Genomic DNA, 7113 nt, shown 5'->3' with positions numbered 1-7113 from the left:
GGGGAAACGTTGGCGTTAAACGCCCATTTTCCACCCAATCCTGGCGTTCAGACGCCAAGGGAAGATCAGACACCTGAGAGTGCTGACAGTAATCCCTCTAACAAGGCTTCTTCAACCACTTCTGTAAGGAATAAACCTGCAGCATCTAAGGTTAAAGACTATAAAGCCAAGATGCCTTATCCTCAAAAACTCCGCCAAGCGGAACAGGATAAGCAATTTGCCCGCTTTGCAGATTATCTAAGGACTCTTGAAATAAAGATTCCGTTTGCAGAGGCACTTGAGCAAATACCTTCTTATGCTAAGTTCATGAAAGAAATCTTAAGTCATAAGAAGGATTGGAGAGAAACTGAAAAAGTGTTTCTCACTGAAGAATGCAGTGCAGTCATTCTGAAAAGCTTACCAGAAAAGCTTCAAGATCCAGGAAGCTTTATGATACCATGCACATTAGAAGGTGCCTGCACCAAGATAGCCCTATGTGATCTTGGAGCAAGCATCAATCTAATACCTGCATCCACTATCAGAAAGCTTGGGTTGACTGGAGAAGTCAAACCAACCCGGATATGCCTCCAACTTGCTGATGGCTCCATTAAATATCCATCAGGCATAATAGAGGATATGATTGTCAAAGTTGGGCCATTTGCCTTTCCAACTGACTTTGTGGTGCTGGAAATGGAGGAGCACAAGAGTGCAACTCTCATTCTAGGAAGACCTTTCCTAGCAACTGGACGAACTCTCATTGATGTACAAAAAGGGGAAGTAACCCTGAGAGTCAATGAGGATGAGTTCAAGTTGAATGCTGTAAAAGCTATGCAGCATCCAGACACACCAAATGACTGCATGGGCGCTGACATTATTGACTCTCTGGTAGAAGAGATCAATATGACTGAAGGCCTAGAATAAGAGCTTGAGGACATCTTCAAGGATGCTCAACCTGATCAAGAAGAACCAGAGGAAACAAAGGAATTTTCGAAAATTCCTCAGGAGAAGGATAAGCCTCCCAAACCTGAACTCAAACCACTACCACCATCCCTGAAATATGCATTTCTGGGAGAGGGTGACACTTTTCCAGTGATTATAAGCTCTGCTTTAAATCCACAGGAAGAGGAAGCACTGATTCAAGTGCTAAGGACACACAAGACAGCTCTTGGGTGGTCCATAAGTGATCTTAAGGGCATTAGCCCAGCTAGATGCATGCACAAGATCCTGTTGGAGGATAATGCCAAACCAGTGGTCCAACCACAAAGGAGGCTAAATCCAGCCATGAAGGAGGTGGTGCAGAAAGAGGTCACTAAATTACTAGAGGCTGGGATTATTTATCCTATTTCTGATAGCCCCTGGGTGAGCCCTGTCCAAGTTGTCCCCAAAAAGGGAGGCATGACAGTGGTTCATAATGAAAAAAATTAACTGGTTCCTACAAGAACAGTCACAGGGTGGCGTATGTGTATTGACTACAGAAGGCTCAATACAGCCACCAGAAAGGATCATTTTCCTTTACCATTCATAGACCAAATGCTAGAAAGACTAGCTGGTCATGATTATTACTGCTTTTTGGATGGCTATTCAGGCTACAACCAAATTGCAGTGGATCCTCAGGACCAAGAGAAAACAGCATTTACTTGCCCTTCTGGCGTGTTTGCCTACAGGAGGATGCCTTTTGGTCTGTGTAATGCTCCTGCAACCTTTCAGAGGTGCATGCTCTCTATCTTCTCAGATATGGTAGAGAAATTTCTGGAAGTCTTCATGGATGACTTCTCAGTATATGGAGACTCATTCAGCTCCTGTCTTAATCACCTAGCACTTGTCCTGAAAAGGTGCCAAGAGACTAACCTGGTTTTAAACTGGGAGAAATGTCACTTTATGGTGACTGAGGGAATTGTCCTTGGGCACAAAATTTCAAGCAGGGGAATAGAGGTGGATAAGGCAAAGGTAGAGGTAATTGAAAAATTACCACCACCTGCCAATGTTAAGGCAATCAGAAGCTTTCTGGGGCATGCAGGATTCTACAGAAGGTTCATAAAGGATTTTTCAAAAATTGCAAAACCTTTGAGTAACCTGCTAGCTGCTGACACACCATTTGTGTTTGACACACAATGTCTGCAGGCATTTGAGACCCTGAAAGCTAAGCTGGTCACAGCACCAGTCATCTCTGCACCAGATTGGACATTGCCATTTGAACTAATGTGTGATGCCAGTGACCATGCCATTGGTGCAGTGTTGGGACAGAGGCATAACAAGCTTCTGCACGTCATTTATTATGCCAGCCGTGTTCTAAATGACGCACAAAAGAATTACACAACCACAGAAAAAGAGTTACTTGCAGTGGTCTATGCCATTGACAAGTTTAGATCCTATCTAGTGGGATCCAAAGTGATTGTGTACACTGACCATGCTGCTCTTAAATACTTACTCACAAAGCAGGATTCAAAACCCAGACTTATAAGATGGGTGTTGCTTCTGCAAGAGTTTGATATAGAAATAAGAGACAGAAAAGGGACAGAGAACCAAGTAGCTGATCATCTGTCCCGAATAGAACCAGTAGCTGGGGCGTCCCTCCCTTCTACTGAGATCTCTGAGACCTTCCCAGATGAGCAACTCTTTGCCATTCAGGAAGCTCCATGGTTTGCAGATATTGCAAACTATAAAGCTGTGAGGTTCATACCCCAGGAGTACAGCAGAGTGCAAAGAAAGAAATTAATTTCAGATGCCAAGTACTACCTCTGGGATGAACCATATCTCTTTAAGAGATGTGCAGACGGAATGATCCGCAGATGTGTACCCAGAGAAGAAGCACAAAGGATCCTATGGCACTGCCATGGATCACAGTATGGAGGACATTTTGGAAGTGAGCGAACAGCCACTAAAGTCCTCCAATGTGGCTTCTACTGGCCTACTCCCTATAAAGATTCCCGAGAGTTTGTGCGTAACTGTGACAGTTGCCAAAGAGCTGGTAACTTGCCTCACGGATATGCCATGCCTCAACAAGGGATATTAGAGATAGAATTGTTTGATGTATAGGGCATTGACTTCATGGGGCCATTCCCACCATCATACTCAAACACTTACATTCTGGTGGCAGTGGACTATGTATCTAAGTGGGTAGAAGCAATTGCTACACCCACTAATGATACCAAGACCGTGCTAAAATTCCTCTAGAAACACATCTTCAGCAGGTTTGGTGTTCCCAGAGTACTGATCAGTGATGGGGGCACTCATTTCTGCAATAGACAGCTATACTCTGCTATGGTTAGATATGGAATTAGCCACAAAGTGGCAACTCCGTATCATCCATAGACAAATGGGCAAGCTGAGGTCTCTAACAGAGAGCTAAAAAGAATCCTGGAACGGACTGTGATAGCCCGAAGAAAGGATTGGGCAAAGAGCTTGGATGATGCTCTGTGGGCATACAGAACAGCATTCAAGACTCCTATAGGAACCTCTTCATACCAACTGGTGTATGGGAAGGCCTGTCATCTGCCCGTGGAACTGGAACATAAAGCCTATTGGGCAACCAGATTCCTAAACATGGATGCTCAGTTAGCTGGTGAAAAAAGATTACTCCAGCTAAATGAGCTAGAGGAGTTCAGACTCAATGCCTTTGAAAATGCAAAAATTTATAAGGAAAAGGCAAAGAAATGGCATGACAAGAAGTTGTCAACCAGAGTCTTTGAGCCAGGACAAAAAGTTCTACTCTTCAACTCTAGGCTCAGACTGTTTCCAGGAAAACTTAAATCCCGGTGGAGGGGTCCGTATGTGATTACAGGAGTATCACCATATGGATATGTTGAGCTTCAGAATATTGATTCTGACAAAAAGTTCATTGTTAATGGACAGAGAATCAAGCATTATCTTGAAGGCAATTTTGAGCAGGAATGCTCAAAACTGAGACTTGAGTGATTCTCAGTAAAGGTCCAGCTAAAGACAGTAAAGAAGCGCTTGCTGGGAGGTAACCCAGTCATTAGGAGGTTATATGATTTGTTCTTACAGAGGCAAGTATCAAAAATGAAGGAATTCACAGAGTTACAGAAGGATTCAGCTCAAAATGCAGAGAAAAAGAGCTTATTGGCGAAAAAACGCCAGTAAGGGGCATTTTGGGCGTTAAACGCCAGAATGGGTACCATTCTGGGCGTTTAACGCCAGGAATGGTGCCATTTTGGGCGTTAAACGCCAAAATGGGCACCATTCTGGGCGTTAAACGCCAAAATGGGCACCATTCTGGGCGTTTAATGCCAGGTGTGCAGCATCCTGGGCGTTTAGAAAAACGCCCAGTGATAAAGGAATTCTGGCGTTTAACGCCAGCCAGGGCACCTGGCTGGGCGTTAAACGACCAAAAGGGGCAACAAATGGGCGTTAAACGCCAGAATGGGTGCCATTCTGGGCGTTTAACGCCAGAAAGGTGGGGGGACCACAACTTTGTTTTCAAATCAAATTTTTTCAAACTTTCCTCTTCTTACCCATATTTTTCTACAAAAACACGTTTCAATCTCTCATCATTCACTTTCAAATTTTCAAAAATCTAAAATCATTCTTCAAATCTCTCAAATCATTCCCAAATTTTGTTCAAAAACTTACCCTTCTCTCAATTTCTTTCCATATCTTCTCAAATCTCCTTTCAAATTTTTCTTTTTTTCGAAATCTCTCCTCCCCACTTTATAAATACACGTTTGGCCCCCCTCATTCCACCACACCATTCGAATTTACTCTTCCTCTCTCTCTCTTCTTTCCTTTCTTTTGCTTGAGGACAAGCAAACCTCTAAGTTTGGTGTGCTTTTCCGTGATCACTAAGCCAAGATTCATCAAGATCATGGCTCCTAAGGGAAAACAAACCAATTTAAGAGGAAAGAAAGAGAATAATCCAAAGAATCTTTGGAATCAAGAGAAGTTCTTAACCAAAGAACATGAAGACCATTATCACAAAATAATGGGTCTGAGGTCAGTGATCCCGGAAGTAAAATTTGATCTGAAAGAAGATGAGTATCCGGGGATCCAAGAGCAAATTCGAAACAGAGGATGGGAAGTTCTAACCAATCCTGAAATAAAGATTGGAAGGAATATGGTTCAGGAATTCTACTCAAATCTGTGGCTAACAGATAAGCAGAGAATGACTGGAACTGCTTACCATACCTACAGAACCATGGTCAGAGGGAAAGTTATGTACTTCCATCTGGACAAAATAAGAGAAATCTTCAAATTACCTCAACTGCAAGATGATCCTGAATCCTTTAATAGGAGAATGGTGAGAGCAGATAAAGGGTTGGATCAAGTTCTAGAGGACATATGCCTCCCTGGAACTAAGTGGATAACCAATTCAAAGGGTGTCCCAAACCAACTCAAGAGGGGAGACCTCAAACCAATTGCAAGAGGTTGGCTAGACTTTATTGGGCATTCCATACTGCCCACTAGCAACCGTTCTGAGGTCACTATCAAGAGAGCAGTGATGATTCATTGCATTATGCTTGGAAAAGAAGTGGAGGTTCATCATGTGATTGCTTGTGAGATCTACACAATTGCAAATAAGAATTCCACTGAAGCTAAACTAGCTTACCCAAGCTTGATCTCCTTGCTCTGTAAAGAGGCTGGGGTAAAGATGGGAGTAGATGAATTCATACCCATTGAACATCCTATCACCAAGAAGTCAATGGAAGGACAAATGCAAGACAACTCTATCAAAAGGAGGGCGCAGGAGTTCCTCCCTGAATTCCCTGAAATTGGCTACTGGGCTAGCCTAGAAGCATCTATCAACAAGTTGCAAGAGACTATGGAGCAACTGAAGGAAGAACAACAGAATCAGAACTGCATGCTCTGCAAATTGCTGAAGGAACAAGAGAAGCAGGGGCGTGAACTCCAAGAGTTGAAACGCCAAAATCTCTCCTCTCAAGCTGAGGGAGCATCCACTTCTCAAAATCAAGGTTGTTGAGTCCTAACTCTGTGAAAACCTCTATCATTAGGAGCCTAGTTTAAATTTTTGTTTTCTAATTTTATTTTTTTTAGTCTCATCTTATATCTATTTTTGAGTCTTGTTCTTAATTCATAATTAATAAAATTTAAAATTCATGTCTTAAAGCTATGAATGTCCTATGAATCCATCACCTCTCTTAAATGAAAAATGCTTTAATCACAAAAGAACAAGAAGTACAGGATTTCGAAATTTATCCTTGAAACTAGTTGAATTAGTTTGATGTGGTGACAATAATTTTTGTTTTCCGAATGAATGCTTGAACAGTGCATATGTCTCTTGAAATTGATGTTTTGAGAATGTTAAAATTGTTGGCTCTTGAAAGAATGAGGAAAAAGAGAATTGTTATTGAGGATCTAAAAAATCATTAGATTGATTCTTGAAGCAAGAAAAAGCAGTGAATACAAAAAAAAAAATTCGAAAAAAAAAGAGAAAGAAAAAGAAAAAGAAAGCAAAAGAAAGAAATAAAGTTGTGATCCAAGGCAAAAAGAGTGTGCTTAAGAACCCTGGACACCTCTAATTGGGGACTCTAGCAAAGCTGAGTCACAATCTGAAAAGATTCACCCAATTATGTGTCTGTGGCATGTATGTATCCGGTGGTAATACTGGAAGACAGAGTGCTTTGGGCCACAGCCAAGACTCATACACTAGCTATGTTCAAGAATCATTATACTTAACTAGGAGAATCAATAACATTATCTGAGTTCTGAGTTCTTATAGATGCCAATCATTTTGAACTTCAAGGGATAGAGTGAGATGCCAAAACTGTTCGGAGGCAAAAAGCTACTAGTCCCGCTCATCTAATTGGAGCTATGTTTCCTTGATATTTTGGAGTCTATAGTATATTCTCTTCTTTTTATCCTATTTTGATTTTCAGTTGCTTGGGGACAAGCAACAATTTAAGTTTGGTGTTGTGATGAGCGGATAATTTATACGCTTTTTGGCATCGTTTTTAGTATGTTTTTAGTATGATCTAGTTAGTTTTTAGTATATTTTTATTAGTTTTTAGTTAAAATTCACTTTTCTGGACTTTACTATGAGTTTGTGTGTTTTTCTGTGATTTCAGGTATTTTCTGGCTGAAATTGAGGGTTCTGAGCAAAAATCTGATTCAGAGACTGAAAAGGACTGTAGATGCTGTTGGATTCTGACCTCCCTACAC

Source organism: Arachis hypogaea, chromosome 1, assembly GCF_003086295.3.
Source record: "Arachis hypogaea cultivar Tifrunner chromosome 1, arahy.Tifrunner.gnm2.J5K5, whole genome shotgun sequence".
NCBI lineage: Eukaryota > Viridiplantae > Streptophyta > Magnoliopsida > Fabales > Fabaceae > Arachis > Arachis hypogaea.
This window is presented reverse-complemented; position numbering follows the sequence as displayed.